General features: G+C 45.3%; 1 protein-coding gene across 2 annotated transcripts in view; it reads left to right on the top strand.

The window, feature by feature from the left end:
- The window catches only part of LOC121597650 (zinc finger protein 236), a 71,696-nt gene that overhangs the window by 13,234 nt on the left and 39,519 nt on the right, over nucleotides 1-18,943 (top strand). The gene's annotated exons all lie outside the window — the stretch shown is intronic.

Raw genomic sequence — 18,943 nt, 5'->3', positions numbered from 1 at the left:
CATTCCCCGGAAGCAATTCCCTAAACCACCCGGGTTGTTCAGCTTCGTCAGCCATCCCCCGTCGTCAGGCCAGCATTTCGTCATTTCGATCGCACACACACACACACACCAATACCACGGCAAAGGACGGTCACGGCTTGGGACGGCTTGCAAGGACCAAACCACCATTGCCGTAACAACACATCTACCAGCGCAGTGCTGTGTGTCGTGCGCCAAACAAGGACGGGTCGCTGGGACTTCCTTTTCACAGGAAAAACACGCATCACACAAACAGTCTCAATCGCAATCGTCATCCTTCGCTCATCATGTACAAGGCGTTTTTTTTGCTCTCCTCCTCCTTCTCTTCCTCTTTTGTGTGCTGTGTATATTGTACAAATCCCTCTTTTTTTTTTTGTTCGCCTTTGCTTGCACGCTTTCTTCTCGTGTGGTGCGCGGCTACATCTTGCTTTCCCGCTTTGTAGATAGCAGCTCTCTGTTGCTATCTTGTTTCGTCCTTCGCTCCGAACGATCCCTTTTCAAATTTAAAGAAGAAAAACATACACACACACACACACAGTCACAGAGAGACAAACGAAGCTGTCTAGAATTGGTGCTGTTTCGCTAGGCCAGTGCCATTTCGTCCTTGCTGGCAGATTCCTTCCATCATTCTTGCTCCCGGGGAAAGTTCTTGCGCTCGCAACTGCGACGGTTTGGTCCGTCACTCCACAACAGCTCACCGCCATCGTGGTGAGTGGTGTACAGCATCATCATCCCTTTCTCTAACCTCTCTGTCTCTTGCTCTCTCTCTCGTGCTTGTTCTCTTTCATTTACCCCGATAAAACGACGCGTCCCGGGCGCATATCAACATATCAACGTGACGAATGCCAGAAACGCTTCCATCTGGCGCTGCTGCTAGCCATTTTCCTGCTTGTTTTTTTTTTTTTTTGTTGCTTCCCTGTTTTTCTCACCCGCTCTCATCCTCTTTCATATCCCCTATTTCGTTCACTCACTCGCGCTCGCCTCCCCTAAATCTTGCTAAAGGAATCTCTTCATCCCTCGGTAGGAATAAACGTTAAAGGTGATTTCGGTACAGCCTTCTCCGTGTGTCAACTTGGCAAAGCGCGCTCATGTGTTTGTGCGAAAAGGCAACAACAAAAAAAAAAACAAGGCGGTACGAAGAAAGAAGACAGCAAAAGCCCCACACGGACAGGAAAAACGATGCCCTGTCACGATGGGTGGGCGGGAAAAAGGGGGGGGGGTAGAAAAGTTTGGAGCGCAAACTAAAGTCCTGAACTGCTCCGTTTCCCTGTGTGTTTTTTTTTTCTTCTTCTTCTGTCACGTGCCTTCGGTCTCGAGTGGCACTTTCGAGCACAGTTTCGCCACAGTAGAGCGAATGGCGACAAATCCTGTCGGAACTTTGGAAACGCCGGAAGGCAGGCAGGCAGGGAACGTTTTATCCTTCTCGCTCTGATTTGTGCTTCCGGTGCGTTGAGCCAGGGACAGGGGGTTCGAGTTGGTGGATACCCGCATCAGCTTGCACTTGCCAAGATGGATTTGATGAGTAGCGCGTTTCGGTAACTTCTTTTGTCACACAAGAAAACCGTCCGTTTTTTTGGGACGTTGTGGGAACGAAGAAAGACGTGTGCGATGAGCACGCCGCACGAACGGTTCGAACGGAGCAACTGCGCCATCCAGGACATTGCACTGCGGAGTGATGAACCAAACGCTTGGTGATGCCAAACCGACGAGGACGATGTCCTGACAATCTCTCGAAGGAGGTTTTTGTTGTGTGTCTGTCTATGTGTCTGTGTGTGTATGTGTGTTGAAATTGGGATGAGTTTCGCAACGTCGTGCCACAGAAGAGAAACGTATTTGGGAAATAGGGAGGAAAAACTTTGCACTCACACATTCACAAGCGGCACACAGACACTCATACTCGCGTCGTGGAGGCAAACATCGACCCATCAGATGAAATCTTTGCATTGCTGACGATGATAATGGTGATCATCGGGGTGTCTGCAGAGTGTAGGAAAGGAAAAACTCCCATTAAGCTAGCTGTACACAACACGATGCCGGGTTTTGGGTGGCAAAAAATGGGGCCGGTTCATCCCAAAGCACCGTCCAATCAGGTTTTTGCTGAGAAATGTTTGTGCAGAATGTCTGCAAAATTTTGGAAACATTTCCTCTCACAAATATCACCGAAACATTGTTTCGCTTTCAATATCTGATGTATCGCATTCTATTGGAGAGCCTGTTTGTGTTGGTTTGATTGAAATTCCGGAGCTCAATTGATAAACTCCATGCCGTTTTGTGAGCTGTCTGTATCCCGAGTACAGAAAGTTCATCCCAAAACAGTAAATCCTCCCCCAGCAAGAAAAGAAAGCGCAAACAAATCTCGATTCAACACAGTACACGGGAACATTATCATTTGCAAAGTGTGATGCCCTAACCTTACCGAATGAAAATCGATCCACTCCACACAAATCCCAGCAACCCGGGCGGATGGGAAGGTTGGGCCGGAGATTGAGACGCGAGCAGAGCAAATCCCAAAAAACGTGGCAGAAGAAACAGCAGTCTCACCGACGGCAAATGGCAAACGAAAAACGGGAAGGACAGTGCCGGAGAGTGACGACAGGCAGGCAGGCAAGTAAGTTCCTCAAATGCGGAGTTTAAGCGGAGCTAGGAACGTGGCAAAGAAACCCGACCCGACACTTTGAGGGGTAAATAGTACATTTCGTCTATTTTCCGACATAATTCAAACTCCGAGACAGGCCGAACGTAATAAATCTGTCAGAAAATGGTCCCTTTCCGCACTCCGGCTCCCCCCCGTCCGAGTGGGTTCCGAGTGGTTCTTTCACATCGACCATCATTCACAGGGCTTCCTGTGGCCTTTGCTATCAGGAAGAGAGAGAGAAAGAGAGAGAAAGAGTCCTCTCCGCCGACTCCTGCCGAGGACCTGCCCGGCTGGAACGATTTCCAAATGGCTGCCTACGTCAATACCATTCCATTTTTTTCCCGCTCAGCACTCGTTTTCCTCTCTTATCAACCGGAGCAACCCGTCAGTCCTGGGTACTTTCCTTCTCGTCCTCTCCTCCACCATCCACCGTGTGCATCCATCAGACCGAGCGATCCAGCATTGGCCAGGAGAGTTCTTTTCTCCCTGCTCCCTTTCCCGCTGCTTCTTCGCCGTCCTCCCCGTGGGGCACTTTTAAAGACGCTGTGTCTTTCAAAGTCGCGGAAAAGCTCACTTTCCGGCAGCCGTCCTCGCAGCAGCAGCAGCAGCCGGAATTGCATCACAGTTCACTGAACGCTTTTGTTATTAGACACATCAGTAAATTATGTGCCACGCCGTGTCGCACTTGGCCACCGTGCGGTTTGATGCGAAATGTGTTTCAAATGTGTGTGTGTGTATGTACGGTAACTTTGGTAAAAGGGAGATGAAATGTACCACCATTCCAGGGTTTTCTTTGGGCTAAGACGCATAACCGATAGACGAGAAGAAGTTGGAGTGGGAATTAAATTCTACCGTCCATCGGGATCTGCGGGGAGTTGCCCTTGCAATCGGGAGTTGAAATGGCATTGATAATGGCCCCCTCCTGGTCTGGCGGTTTAAGCAGCGAACGGAGCACCGTTGTTCGATTCTGGATTGGTTTGGTCGCATTCGTCCGCTCAAGGTTTGCAGGAGTGTGCTGATCCGGTTGATCGATTTATGCCGCTGCACCGGAGGAGGAAAACTTTCCATTCATTTTCTCCCTCGAACGTCCCGAAAGATTGCGAGAGTAATTAAGGGGAGAAAGAGCGATGCGCAAGGAGAGCGTAAAGCGGTGACATAAATTTTAAAACCGACGGGCTACCTATCGGTTGGTGTGCTGGAAAGAGGTCTCTTTGTAGTATTTTCACAGTCCTGAAATGGTGCTGCAAATTTCCAAGACTTTGAATGCATTCATTGATCGAATTTGCACCCGATTTGCGAAGAATTAATGCTGTGAAACTAAGATTTGTTTTAGTTATTATTTTTACAAATTATTTCATATATGTCATACATGTTTTTGCTTTCCATGAAGTGTCACGCACTGCCTTGTCAGACATGCTATTTGACATGCAAAATAAACCAATATCCCCAAGACACATTTGCGTATCGTCCAAAATGTTGCACAAATTTGTGACAACAATGACCAAACATATTGTGTCTAAATTATCTTCGTAAGGCTGCCGGCTCCCTGTTCCCGTGACACTGCAGAAAGTTTACAGACAAAAATTATTTGAATTGTTGCTGTCCTCGTCCTTTGCTGTCGCCTCCCAGGGTCTCCCAGCACCAGCGTTTGTGGACCACTCGGGTGTGGAAATTTATTTGTACCATATTTTGTTGGTCTTTTCATAGTTTTTGCCAAACGACCCGGACTCAGCCTTCGCTCGCAAAATGCACGGTTCCCATTCCTCATAGCACACCCAGAACATAATCGGGCACAGTCTCACACAACCGAACACGCACAACTTATTCAAAAACACTCACGGTGCCTGAAATCTTCATCGAGCGCAAACCCGTATCAACCCGTGTTCCGGGCTGGCGGTCCGGGCTGCTTCCTGGCCAAAATGGCAACCCATCGCACTGTAACGGCATCCAATCAAACGGAACTCGTTATCGTAGATAACATAGTCGTAACATAAATATGAAAGGAAAGGATACCGCCCCAAAGAACCCGTTGCCGCTGCGCGTCCCACGAATGGCACACATTTTCCATCTATTTTCCATCACTCTCTCTGGGGCTGCTATCTCGCCGGGGCCGGGTACACACACACTCGACTCGACAGTTGAAGGAAAAACGTTTTCTCCATCAGTGTCGACTCCGGTTCTTCATTTCAGGGCTGTTAGGGTTTCTTCTTCCTCCTCTTGTTTTTTTTGTTGCTGGGCTGGTTCGACTGTTCCAATCCTTTCACGCGCTTGCAACCCCTCCCGGTTGGTCCACCAAAAACGGGTCCTGTTTTTCTGTCCCGTCACATTTCAAACAGTGGTGGAATATTTCCCATCCAATCGACCCCGGCAACAATCATTCCGGCCGGGCAGCAATGCAGCTGTGTATGTGTGAATGTGTGTGTGTGTGTGTGTGTGTGTGTGTGTGTGTGTGTGTGTGTGTGTGTGTGTGTGTGTGTGTGTGTGTGTGTGTGTGTGTGTGTGTGTGTGTGTGTGTGTGTGTGTGTGTGTGTGTGTGTGCATACATACAGTCACATACAAACACACAAACACACACATACACACAAATGGGACGCAAACACTGTGCGATGTACAGTCGTGCATATGGACAGTCATAGTCGTAACATAACTCGATCGTGATCGGAAGACGCTCCGACGGGCGCTCTCGCTTTGTTTTGCAGCATCTCCGAGGCGGCAATAACACGTACAAGACTTATGAGGGTTATCTTAAGTTATTGTTTATATTTACTAGCATCTCATTTCTTCTCCGACGACCGATATTGGACGGCGCGCAAATGTGCTGCTTGTTAAAGGCGTTTTCCTTTGCCGGAGCCAGGCGCCCCATGCCGAGATGAAACGCCACGCGGTGGAGCCATTTTGCAGAACGGGTGTATAAGAGAGCACTGTCTGTAGACGGACAAGGGGACTTTTGTGTCGATGAATGTTTTTGTGGCAAGCGTGATGTGAGAGATTTTAACATAACAAGCATGAAATCAAGGCAGCTTATTCATTCATTTACACAATCGGTATTTATTTCTTTTGCTTTATCAATACTTTATTATCTTACTTCATGTTACTTTATCTTATTGAGATCAACTGTGAAACTGCTTTCTTTGCATCATTTTCTTTCTTAGTACATTAGCAATAATCAATAAAAAGTATATAAAACAAAAGATTATAATCTTTTTTTTTTAGTTTCAAATTGTCTTAATTATTTACTTTCAGAATCAAACATTCATTTGTCTAATTCTACTACATTACAGTCTTTAAAGGCATTTTTATTCTATTTTTTTCATCGTTTTAATGATTGTAATTTAATTCAGAATATTTTTTAATTATTTATTCAAATTGATTTATTTATATCTTTTGTTTTTGTTTTTCATACTATAAGAATCTCTAAGCTTTTGTTATTTCGTGATATTTTATTACAATCTCACCTGCGTTGCATCTTGTATGAAATTAGCGTACCTAAAACTTAATTTCTTTTGTACAACTCTATATGATTTCATTTGTTTATTTTTATTATATTTTCTTTCTACTTTTTTTACCGTCTTTCTGCCTAAATATTACATGACTTCATCACATTAAGCCCCAAGAGCTTCATTTACGACTCAAAAGTCCTTCAACTTTTGTCGCACTCATCATATCACATCAAATCTCACCTTTATACATTTACCCTTCCTGCTACCAATCGAAAGGTGAATCGAATCATTCTCGCTATATTTTCACCCAACCACAGACACACATCACATTCCCTGTTCTTCCTACGATCGGAACCTTTTAGCAGGTTAGATCCATATCCTTCCCCCCCCCCCACTCTTCACATCATTCTGACATGTTTTCGCTCCAATATTTTCTTCACGCCCTGATAGGCAGTGCGAATGCCCGAGCTGCGTCCAATTTGTCGTTACGCGAACCTGGCAAACAGGGACGCTGGTAGAGGTGGTGAGGGGAAACATCCTATCCAACCACAATCATTCCATTTTCCCGTGCTTCATCGACGAAAAATCAAAAGCATAGACACATCAGGGTCGACAAAATACGGTTACGATTATGGAAATAGATGAATCGAAGATAGACACCGTGTCACGCCGCGCGCAAAATGGCAAAATCGTGTCGGCAAAGACATTGAGCGCCACAGAAACGGGGCCGTGGGAGAGCATCGTTGGTGCCGATATTGCGGATCCTTGAAGCATTGAACACCGTTTTCCTATATTTTTGATCAGCTTTTCCATCAAAACCAAATCGAAACGCAATTCGGCGCTGGCTTTGAGGAAGCGGTGGGCTTTTTTCATTTATTTTTACGTTCATACTTACGCGCGTGAAAAGGAATCGATAGCGAGAGAAGGAAGATTTCTACCGTCGAACATGTTCGTTCGGGCTGCGATGGACCGATTTATAGTGACGATTCTTTGGAGGAGGACGCAACAAAGAGATGTCAGGCTTTTTTTTACGCTATTCTTCGTGGTGCTAATTTTGTTTGCCTTGATTTGATGGCGATTGCGGATATTTCAATGAATTTGGCACGAACGCTCCGCCGAACACACGGGAGAGTTGGTTTGTTGTGGCTGTAATTTGTTTTCGGGGCGACACATTTTTTGCTCATTACGGGTTAGTGGCGGATGGAATTCGACTTCGGCCTAGCTCATCATCATTTTCTGAGCCTAATAAATATAGGCATCTACCAATCGAACAGAAGACGGAAGAAAGGTGCCTGTCTTCATCATCAGTGCTGGACATGCTTCATCACCATTTGCGCCCGAGTGTTGGAACAACAATCCAAACAAACTGCTCAGTACCCTGGGAAAACTTCGTTTTCAATCAAGCAAATGGTCCCAATTCCACGTGCCACAAATCCATCCCGATTGCGGCGGGGCTGAGGGTAATCATGGCACAATCGTATCATCGTCCCATCGTCCTGTCGCAATATTCATCACGCTGTACGTACGTGTGTGGGATGCCCATTTTTCGCGAGTGCAATTTTTCTTCATTATCGCACACACAGTTGCTGCTGCTTCTGCTGATGTGCTGCTTCTTCTTCTTCTCCTCGGAGGGCTTGTCCTTCATCTTTCGTCCTCAATTTGAAAGATTCCAGCATCCCGCCACCCCCGATTATGGCGTCGTGGTGTCATCTTTGCAGCACCAACGACACTAATATCTGTTCCAGAACGGTTATTTGCGTTCCATCCAATCAACACAATGTGTACGATGTGTGTAACGTTTCTGTTTACCGTGGTCGTCCGCCATGCCGGTGTACCCGCGCGTGCATCCGTCAGGCGTCATATGGCGGACAATGCTTGGGTATGACAAGGTAATGTGCCATGTGTTGTATGTGTGTTAGTTGCAGCATGGCGAAGCTGTGAGAAACACGATACGAGCGCTGCTTGGAGTTATGTTTTATATAAAATATGAAACATTACTTTCAATTATGCGGGAATTTGCGCTGTTTTTGGGTGCAAACGAAACTAATATATGTGATAACATAAGTAAGGTAAACGCTCTGGAAAATTATATTTTGGAATTTCAGTAATATTATACCTGAAAAAATAAGAAACATTTAATCTTTTTTTTATTTTTTGTACATACCATTTTCAATCTCTTTTTCTGTACTTAAAATCTTCTCAAGACATGAAGTTACGATTTCCTGCCCTTTCCAAGCAAACTCTAAATTGATTGTTCGTAACACTGGCGTCATCTAACGGTGGGTGTCAAAAGCTAAGCCACCATCTTCAAGCTCATAAATCTTTCCCAAACCCAAAACCCGTATCCTGACAGGCGTACTATCCCTTCATCCCTTCATAATCCTCCACCGATGGAAAGTATTCGCTTTCCTCTTCTGTTTCTATATTGTGTGTGTGTGTGTGTGTTGCCTTTCATTTGCTTCACATTACTCACGCTCATGTCCACACGCCGGAGCTGGCTCAGCTCGACGAACCTGTTACGACCCCATCAAAACCCGTACCGTGCTTGATCAATCCGAGCATCATCCTACGAGAGAGAGAGAAGAAATAAAAAAACACGACACCTCACCATGCGAAAATCCTGGCGAAGCTACATGTTACACGCATCAAAAAGTCAAAGCATCCCTATCGCAGCGCTTGGGAGGGGATTTTCATTCGCTTGCCGCGTTCTGAGTTATGCGTTTTATGTGCGTTTCATTTGCCGGGGACGCCGGGGTGTGTGGGTTCGCCCCGTGTTCCCGGGAACTTCAAGATAGTGGTAAAGTGAAACGAAAACACGCAGCCAGCACCGCAGCCGAAATAATGGTCTCGGATGGAAAGTAACACGGACCATTAAAAATATGACATACGGTGAATGGCGTCATAAAAACGCCCAAACGATGGGTCGTGCGGTGTTGGCGGCGGCAGCGGTGGCGGTGCTGTTGCTGCTGCTGCTGATGTACGCTGGCGAGAGATAACAAAAATCTAATGAGGATCATTTCTTATTTATTTCGTCCTGCCAAAGTTTGAATTTTACAGCGCTGTAGGGTGTAGGAGGGTGTGCCTTCAAATTGTACGATTTATTGCCATTTTGTTGGCTGTGTATTTGGAAGGGAATGAAGCGCCCGAATCGACAAGTTGACAGTGCAAATGATTTGAGTGATGCCATTTTTCTGTCATGAAATCGAAATGAAACATTCCTGCTTTACTCACGCGTAATTTAATATTGTAAAGAAAAACCTGTGCTGCTAAAAGACAAACGTGCACACAGCGTTGAAATTGTATGTTGCTCCGTCCTTCGCACGCGAGGCAAACATGGGAAATTCCCCGGAGGAAAATCATTTACACAAATCCCGTGATGGCAGGGCGCAGGGCAGGGAGGGCAAAGCATCACACAAATGAAAGCAAATCGCAACCAAACGTACGTTTTGTGCTTCGTGTGGAATGAAATGGAAAAATCCGCTGCGCGCAACCGGCGAGAAAGAGCCGGCCTCTGAGCCGGGACCCGATGATGCTGGTGTTGGTGTCCTACGGTATGCTCGAGCCCGATCGGCTGGACAGGTAGGCAAGCGATGGTGGCGATGGCTGGAGGCTTTGTTGCTTCTGCCGGCGCATGCCATCGCTTTGACGAGCAACGGACAGAATCGAAGACGGAGCCGAACGAAACCGGCCAAAAAAAGCGGTATGTACGTTTCCTGCGCACCAGGCGGCACACCATCCGAAAACCACCGTGGAGCCACGTGGAGAAATCGTTCGAATCACACGAAGGGTTGTGTAGATAGGAAAATTTTCGTGCTAGTGAGAGCGAAAAAGAGCAGCCACGCCAGCCTGACGGAGCGAAACGGAGAGAGATCCGCTGCCGTAAAGGTGCGTAATGACGTTCGCCGTCAGCTCGACGGAGCGCATCCCTGACATCGATTAGACATAAACGTGTCACTGCTGAAGGCTGGCACGGACGCCTTTTTTGACGTGCCGCAGGGCTTCCGGCGCACCCGCATGCTTCGCGCGGCGCGGGGAGGTTCGAAATTAACCCCCGCGCACACGGACACACTGAAACTGCTTGGGATACACCACTACAGATGTAGCGAACGTGTAGCAGCAGCAGGACCAACGGTGTAGCGATTCGTCCCATCGATACAAGACGGTGACGACGACGACGACGACAAGGGATGGCGATACACACTGACGCTTATGTACTGCGCGTCTCGCGTGGAGGGGTGTTTTTTGATAAGATGCCAAACAGTGAAGTGAGCTGGGCGGGTGTGTTGCAGAGGACGGACGAAGAGGAGGGAAAACTTTTGAACACTGCCTTGGACGCACACAGACACACACAAACACAGCTACACAGTCACACATTGTACATTTTCTCGAGCACGAAATGAATTTTCCTTAATTTTCCTATTTTTCTTACAGTTTTATCAAAATTCTTGACTGGTTTTTGTCGCTGCTGTTGTTTTTTATGATGTAGATTTTTGGCGTTCATTTCCCTTCCCTGCTGCCTTTTCATACCTATGTGTATATATATTATTCAACAAACTCCATTAGTTGAAGAACGGTAAAAAGTAACATTACGGGATGCCAAACTGAAGTGATGTCGAATTTTCACGCAAGACGCTAGAACGGATTGTTTCGATGGTTTTTGGTTTGATTGAAAGTTTTGTGCGCTGGATGGAAGGCTGCCATGCGAAAGGCGGTTACTGTTACTGAAGGCAAATCTCTACCAATTTTCGTTCGCGCTCGCAAGTCATTCGCTTTTCGGAGTTTTATTCACTTTTCATAGCAGTTGGAATTTTGCTACTGCACGTCATCATCATTTAGCATAAATTCAGCAAATGGTTTCGGGTACGGTTCAAGCGCCATTTCGTTGTTTTGTATTTGTTTTTAGTTTAATGTTTGAAGAGTGGGTGACGCGTTGGTTGCGACTTTATATTTACGTTGCTTTTGATGGTTTTGAAGGTAAAAGATGAACCATTATGGGATTTGGTACTGTAAATGTCGGTTTGCATCGTCTTGATTGCTTTAAGGAGCCTAATCCTCTTACCTAGTCGTAAAATAATGGCAACCTTGCTCCAAACTTTATGATACAACGAGATAGTTTCATAGCTTGTTTTGTATCATTTCTGTTTGTAAGATAATGAGATAGTTTTATAGCTTGTTTTGTTACATTTCTCAGACATCAGGTTAGGGCTATTCTATTCAAGCAAACATTCCCGTTGCAGAAGGCCACAGACAAATCTATACAAATGATAGAGATACAGTATAACAAGTTATTCGAAAAAAGGCAACAGAACACATTGAGCCATTTCATGCTTCTTAATTTTGCTTACATTTTAAGTAAAAGAAACATAACAACTGCTGTATATCTCTGTACACTATATCGCTATTTTTAGAGGTCCTTATACAATTCAATATTTTTGGGCGCTTTATTTCTTTAATTAAGTGCTAAGAGTCTATAGCCGGATGATGGAAGTTACTTTTGTGTTTTACTATACTAAATTGGTTTTCATCAGATCGTTTGGTGAAATTACTTTCATTTTATTTGACTTCCCTAATTTACCAAGGTCCTTTACCATGACTTTGATTCATGTAATTTTATCAGTTAATGATTCAGAAATGCAGTCAGTGAATCAGTGAAGTCAGTGAAGAAATGCAAAATGAATCAGTTGATGATTCAGAATCCAATTTCGACATACATGACTCACTATAACTGAAATACAGTCACAAAAACGTTGATTGATTAGCCAAAGGATGTATTAAAACACATTTTCTAACTCTTTTTAGTATAAAAATTATGGAAAAAATCATATTTTTTAAACATTTTTATTATAACCTCTCTAATAGGCCGCTAAGGAGATAAAAAAGGAAAATAAATTAAAGCTATTTTTCCCTAATTTCTCTCGCATAAAAACATTTATCATATTCTTTTTTTCCTTAATTATTTTCCCCCAAACCAACGGGCATTGCCAAAACTGACGTAAAGCTAATGCCCTTACTTCATATTAGGCACGTGGAAACATTTCGCACGATTGATGTATCCCACGGGAGCCGAAATTATTCATTACTCCCGATATTATATCGTCAATTTGTCAGTGCCGAAGCATTCCCGGTACAGCAAACACACTTGTGCGTGCGAGTGGGTTTGTGTGAATTCATCGTACAGTACACTCAGCACCAAAACCCGAAATCTCTTCTCCGTACGGAGCCCATCTCTTTAGCAAAACGCATCCGACGAAAGTGTGCGCAACGCCGCAAGTACCAAGTAGGACAGAAGCAACTCTTTATGCAAAACGCAGGATCCCCCTGCCGTTTGGGCAGGATGCAAACACAGCTACACAGGAAATAGGCAGTTCTCCGGTGTTTTGATTTAAATCTACCGTTAAATGGCGTAAATTGGACTGGTTCATACCAGCGCGCGCGGGGGAAGGTGCATCTACTTTGTGCCCATGGGTCGAGGCCTTCCGCAAAGTGTTGAAGGGAGGTGAAGTGAGCTCTGCTTCCAAGGGGAGAACCGTACGTTTGAACGACGATGACGATGAGTGTTCTGCTGCTCCTGAGATTTGGTTACTCTTCCTGGACAAATTTAAGCCTGATGTATGCACAGTGTGTGCTTGAAAATGGACAAAATTGAGCTTTTTATTAAAAATTATTGTGAGAGTCGAGTTGTTTTTTGAAGGATTTTAAATTTTCTTAAAAATCAGAGAGACTTTAAACTAAAAGAATATTATGCAATTTCTGTAAAACAAAATTCAGCACATTTCATTCGTAATTTAGTGAACTTATCAACATTGATCTAACATCCATTGGAATTTATATTTTTCTGAACCTTTGGAGGGCTCTGGCTTATCTTTTTCTACGTGCTAAAAGATCACTTCCTTCACTCCCTTCCTTTCATAACATTCTGGGCTGTCTAAAACCAACCTGAACCATAGTTCTAAACCTCCGGCGGCTGTGTGTTAAATGTTCGATTGTAGTTCATATTTTGTCCAACGCATCTTGTTGCTTAAAAGCCCGTACAGCCTTCCAGTAATGTTCTACTTAACACTTGCCCACGTGCTTCGCGCACCGTTTCGGCACTGTCCTGCTGCCCGCAAAATAATGCACCAAGTGTAGCCGGACGCATAAACAATCAGCTCGCCGCTCCGTACGCAAATATCTTTCAAACTAACACGGCAGGGGCCTTACTTTACGTACGCCGGACCGGCCACTATCATCCATAGCAAAAGTGAAGCCTTCTCGCAGCTCGCAGAAGTCAATCTAAAACATACGTGTGTGTGTGCGTTTATACGAACCGGTAACCGGAGCTAGGAGCAATATGCAATTGCCACTACCGCCTACCGTTATGCGGCGATGCCACCGATAGATCGTAGTCTACTTTCTACTTTGACCACGTCCGTCGTGCCCCGGGTCCAATGCTCCAGTGAGACCACGCTCCGCAACGAGCATGCGAGGAAGCATTTATCTTCAGCTAAACACGCTAATACGACGACAAAACATACATGTCCTTCCGGCCTCCGGGAAGCCCGTACACCGGCGCCGGTAGACGCGATGGTAGTATCCTTGCTTCATCGTCGTCATCGTCGGCGTCGTCGTCGAGTGGCACATTCTACTCCGCACGGTGTGCGAACGCTACCTGACGTGTTGGATTTCGGTGGAGAAGCATAACCCAACCCAACACGTGTGTGCCTCCACGTGCAAAGCCTCCACCGTTTGGCTTCGGTCAGTAATTTTTGGGGTAAAACGAGCGTAGTCATTTTTGGCGCTCCGTAAGCAGAACCGTTCACCAAGTACCGTACAGGGATCGCGCATTCCGTCGCGCCACGGGCATTATGGGCGCGCGGCTCGCACACGTTACGGCTTGCGGTATTTGTGGCTAATAACCGCAGGAATTTGAAGCGCGAAACATTAAATCAGAGCGAGTTATGAGAGTGCTTTAAATAGCAATTGTTAGATCCGGTGTTTATTGGTGGCTTTAACGGGCTCCCGAGCGCTTGCAAGGGTTCGTGTTTCTTGGTGGGAGTTTTTACTGGATTGTTTTTTTTTTATTCGTACGCTAATCAGTTCAGCAGATGATGTGTTAGGTACGTAAAATAAGTATATTTCACACAAGATTTAACATGCAGTTTTAGGAAGGATTATTTTTTATAAATGGCATTGAAGAAACAAATGTGACAAGGGAACAGTTATTGGTAAGAAAAACTAATTTCGCTGCTATAGCACCACCTGCGAACGAGTCGCTCTCAATTTTCCTCCCCTTTAGCACACTATCAAGGCATTGGACCTTTACTATCGGCAAGAAACACTCCATGGTTGGGACAGGCCTCGGTGTACTGACGACTTTGTCCCTTGGGTCAATTAGGTCGCTCCTGCACACGGCACAAGTCCGCAACCGATTCTGCATCCACAACTGACCGGGTTTCGTGGTTATCAAGACAAGCCCTTGGTCGTAAGTAGCGTGTTCGGACTGTAACTGTATGTACTGTTGACCGTTTGCGAATGGAAACCTCCAATCCAATGCGCTATCCTTGACGCAAGGTCCGGTGTCGTCAAGTTAGTTCCGACCGACAACGATATCAGTGCCATCCGCACCATCCTAACCTCACGCGGTACCGTTCTCTCCCACACGCGTCCCACTGTTGCAAAATCGGACAGTGGAACGTGGAACGGATTGTCAACCGTGTGGCCGGACACTGAATGGAAAATATGCGAAGAACAGCGTCCGGACAGCGTTCGCCCAGCGAGCGCATGTTGGCGCAAAGTTTTACTACCGCTGTCCCGGTCGGAAAGACGTCCCCGGGACGAAATTTAAGAGACCTCAGGGACAATTTTATTGTTTTCAATATCCTGCAAATCAGAACCCGCATCCGGTATGTGTGTACTCTTGTGTCTAACGGTTCAGTTCCGTACCAATTTGTGAGCAGAGATGCGTTTAGAGCACGGCGGTTAGAGTTAATAGATAGGAACTTTTTTTTACTTCTATAGTTAACTATTGAAATAGGCTTGAAATATGAAATGGACCAATGCATTTCTTTTAACTGTTATAATTGTATAGTTTTGATAAGATCTTATATTTAAATATAATTTTTATTTAGTTTAAGGATCACTTATAGGTGATCGTTAGGACTAACAAGTATTTTACAAGCTTTTTTCTATAATCTTTCAACAAACTCAGATAGTAAAGAAAAAGTTCATGCAATTACTAACACTTTTCTTAAAATACTACGTCGAGATTTTCATGTTGAATAGTAATATTTTTAGTAATAACATACTAAAACCCATGTACCAAATGCGACTAGCATGGACCTATCTAACGACCATTCAAATTATTCAATATTGAACTAATACTGCGATCGTATAAAACCTAACCATCATCCTTTTTTGCTAAGGCGATTTGAAAATCATCCTAAAAATCAATGGACGTTTGAAACAAAGCGATCCATGCTCTGGTATGATTGAATACTTTGAGGCCTTCGCCTCTAGAGTCCTGGTAGCCTAGAGGCCTCAAGAACTGAGACTATAATTCTTCAATTCCATCTAAATCGTCTCACTATAACATAGACTGTCACAAGCCAGTATGATCGCGTAGTGAAAGAGGAAAACATTATACATTTCTTGATGGTTGCACAAACGCATAAAATTTCCCGGAAGATCAAACTACATATCGTAAATAATAATCCCATACTTCATACCTTACAGTTGACTGGAATTTTCCTAGCCCCTTTTCGTGGATACTCTGTTGTATTTGCCTGAATAATTGGATTTTTTCACCCGTTCCAAGTTCCTCCTCTAGGAACAATAGTAACCAATTTTGCCATAAAGCACATGACCAAACAAATGGCTCTCTTCATTCACTTTACAAGTTGTTCCCAAAAAGCAAGAAATACAGTCATTTTGGTAGCTCCCAGCCAGTGATACAATGCTCATTCAAAATGACTGATTTTCCTCGCTAATCCATACAAAGTACCTGATTATCAAAATTTGTCCAATGTTTAAGCGACATTAAGAGTCGTCATTTTTCTTCCCTTTGCGCACATCTTGAACAGAATATTCACTCGCATATGTGTGTAAACAAGCTCTCCAGACCGCCTCAGTGCACTAGAAACCACAATCGTAAAACACTGAGCATAATCTTTTTCGGCTCAAACTTTGCCTGCTACTGTTCGGGTGTAAAATTGCACTCGTACTTCCGCTCCTACACGACTTAATCATGAGTTATTAACAGCTTAGAAAATTTACGATCTTTTACAATCTTTTACTCCCCCCTTTCTCTGGGACCATTAACACACACACATCCTTGTGCTGGTGCTCTATGTTCTTCCATTTTGCAACTAACCCGTACCATTCCGACACACTCACAGTCGCTACTATTTGCATGATGAATTTTCACTCACAAAAACCATTCGCCACTCGGTACGGGTGCTGCGTTTCTGTATCATCCGTTGTTATGTGATACAATGCAGCCACAGGGAGGAAGTGGGAGCTGTTGGATTTAGCACCATCACGTTACTAGAAGCACAAAGCTTCACCGCTGCAAACGCAAAAGATCATCAACGAGCCGGCCGAACCTGCCGATCGCACGTGCTCGTTCATTTTCGCAGCGCCTCCAAATGGACTCTCCAAACAGTTGTTTGATCGAGTGCGCAACACACCACGCAACCGATGTGTCTGCCGGGTACCATCACCCGAAACCTTTGCAAACGTAATTAGATATATTTATTAATGTTTCTACAGGGCCGTACCATTCATGGCTGCCCCAGGGGCCCCGGGAACCGGTAAATGAAAGTTACACGCCCCGATTGGGGCTATCCTTGCCCCTCCGAACCTCAATGACGCTAAACTCTGGACCACTGGTGCTGCTGCTGGACCTCGGAGACTTCGACCGGTCCGAGTGTTGCGCCCGCGTGCAAGAAAACTTGCCCTTTTTGCATGATGTCGTTCACTGATGAGGGATGGCCTGTTTCTCTCGCCGGGCCGGCCTTTCCCAGCCCGTGGCCGTGGAGGACGATGGGCGATGCTGACCTTATTCAAAGACAGCCCGAACGAAATGAAAACGTGCAAAAGCAGCAAAAGGTTTCTGGTTGCTGGCTGGTCCCGAAAAGAGTTACTACCGATGTTTCAATATAACCTGTTTGATAACGGCGTACAGTGGTGGGCATAATAATAGTACTGATTTTCTTTTTGTTATGATTTGAACTGTAAGCAATTTGAAACCAAGCTGTTAGGTGATGATAAGAATGTTATCATTTATATTTGACGTATTTGTTCAATTAAATTAAAAACAATCCAATCTTATGGAACTAAACTTTTGAGTCCAAAGGAATAATTATTCTGAAGGAATTCTCACTTAGATCGATTTGGATTATTATTTTGACAAATATTTGAAGAGTTCTCCTCAAATGCTGATTCAAAAATAGCTTCATGTTCCAATGAGCTGATTGTTGGGACAATTTCAATCACTACCTCCTTAACAGTTATCCATTTTTCTTCTCAAATCGGACTCCCGACATTTCTCGTCTCCTAATTAACTGATTGGACACGCTCTGCTAAAAGGATGCCCATCACTGTTCACACGTTCACGGCACCGGGGTAGTAAGTTTTCCACCCGGCAGCTTCGTGTTTTCGGGGGTGGGGTGGGATAGAGAACCATGTCTATGTGTACATAAATTTGTGTAATAACCATGTGATATATCAAACAGAATTTATTCCAACAATTAGACAACAACTTTGCCCATTCATCAAAATAAGGATTTCAGTTTTATGACCGTAACAAGCTCTAGATGGCAGTATAATCATCCTCCTCAGGGATCATAACATTCAGCAATGCTGCCCGAGCGCCACAGTAGCCGCTCGACGGCCACGGACAGTGCGGGAGTTGCTGGTCAGTCCCTGTAGGTGGAGTGCTCCTCCCTGCCCTACCAAACCCACGAGGAATGTGTTGCAGAGAGAGGTGGGTTGCAGCCGATATGGCAGTATGTTAAAAGATATCGCTTGTACAGGGCACTGTCCCTTCCAGCGGGTGTGTATGTGTGTGTGTGTGTGTGTCGGATGGAAGTCACACGCCACACCGTGTATGCTTCGGCCGGTGCTAAGTGAACAATGTTTCAACCGTGTAACCGGTGGCTTCTTTGTGTCAGGTTCGGGCTGTACTTTGTGTGCCCCGTACCCCCACCAGGTCGCCTTTCTCCCCCGGCTGCAATGCCAGTAATGTATGTTAGCCCTTTTGTTGCTGCACCGCTAGCAACCAAGCTTTATCATCATCGTCAGAGGGCTGGCCCGCTTGCCGCGTACCGGCAAAAGTGTCGGAATTTGTGTGCTCCGTAGCCTCCGAGAGACTGAAGCGTTCCTTGTCTTGCCGTGTCTAAATTTTCCTCCCGGAACACGGGTCAACTCCCGGGGCCCAGTTAATGGAGACTCGTGTTCTCCTCCTTCTCCGCCGTACGTTTTGGCAGCCTCGGGTAAGTTCCCCAGCAGTCCCCTTAATTCTTCTCGCTTGAAAGTTGTCCTGCCTGCTCCGTGCTCCATGCTTTCGGGAAGGCTCCAAACCCTTTCAAAGCCATCCGGTTTACCATCGCTTCAAAACTTCCTTTCCTCATCATCTTCCAACCATCGTCATCGTCGTCATGATGTTTTCTCAAACCACTGGGAGAGACTGATATTTTATCTCCGTAAAACAACGCACCGAACTTGTCCCGAAAAGCAGGTGATGTTGGACCGAGGTGGGGCACGGCCAACGGCAAGAGCATCAGCATTGTGTAGCACCGAGCGCCTGGTTCAATGTTGCTCCCTCAAGAAAACCTCCACCAGGGTGAGGAAAGGCGTCAAAGGGAGACAATAA

Source organism: Anopheles merus, chromosome 3R (assembly GCF_017562075.2).
Source record: "Anopheles merus strain MAF chromosome 3R, AmerM5.1, whole genome shotgun sequence".
NCBI lineage: Eukaryota > Metazoa > Arthropoda > Insecta > Diptera > Culicidae > Anopheles > Anopheles merus.
This window is presented reverse-complemented; position numbering and strand designations above follow the sequence as displayed.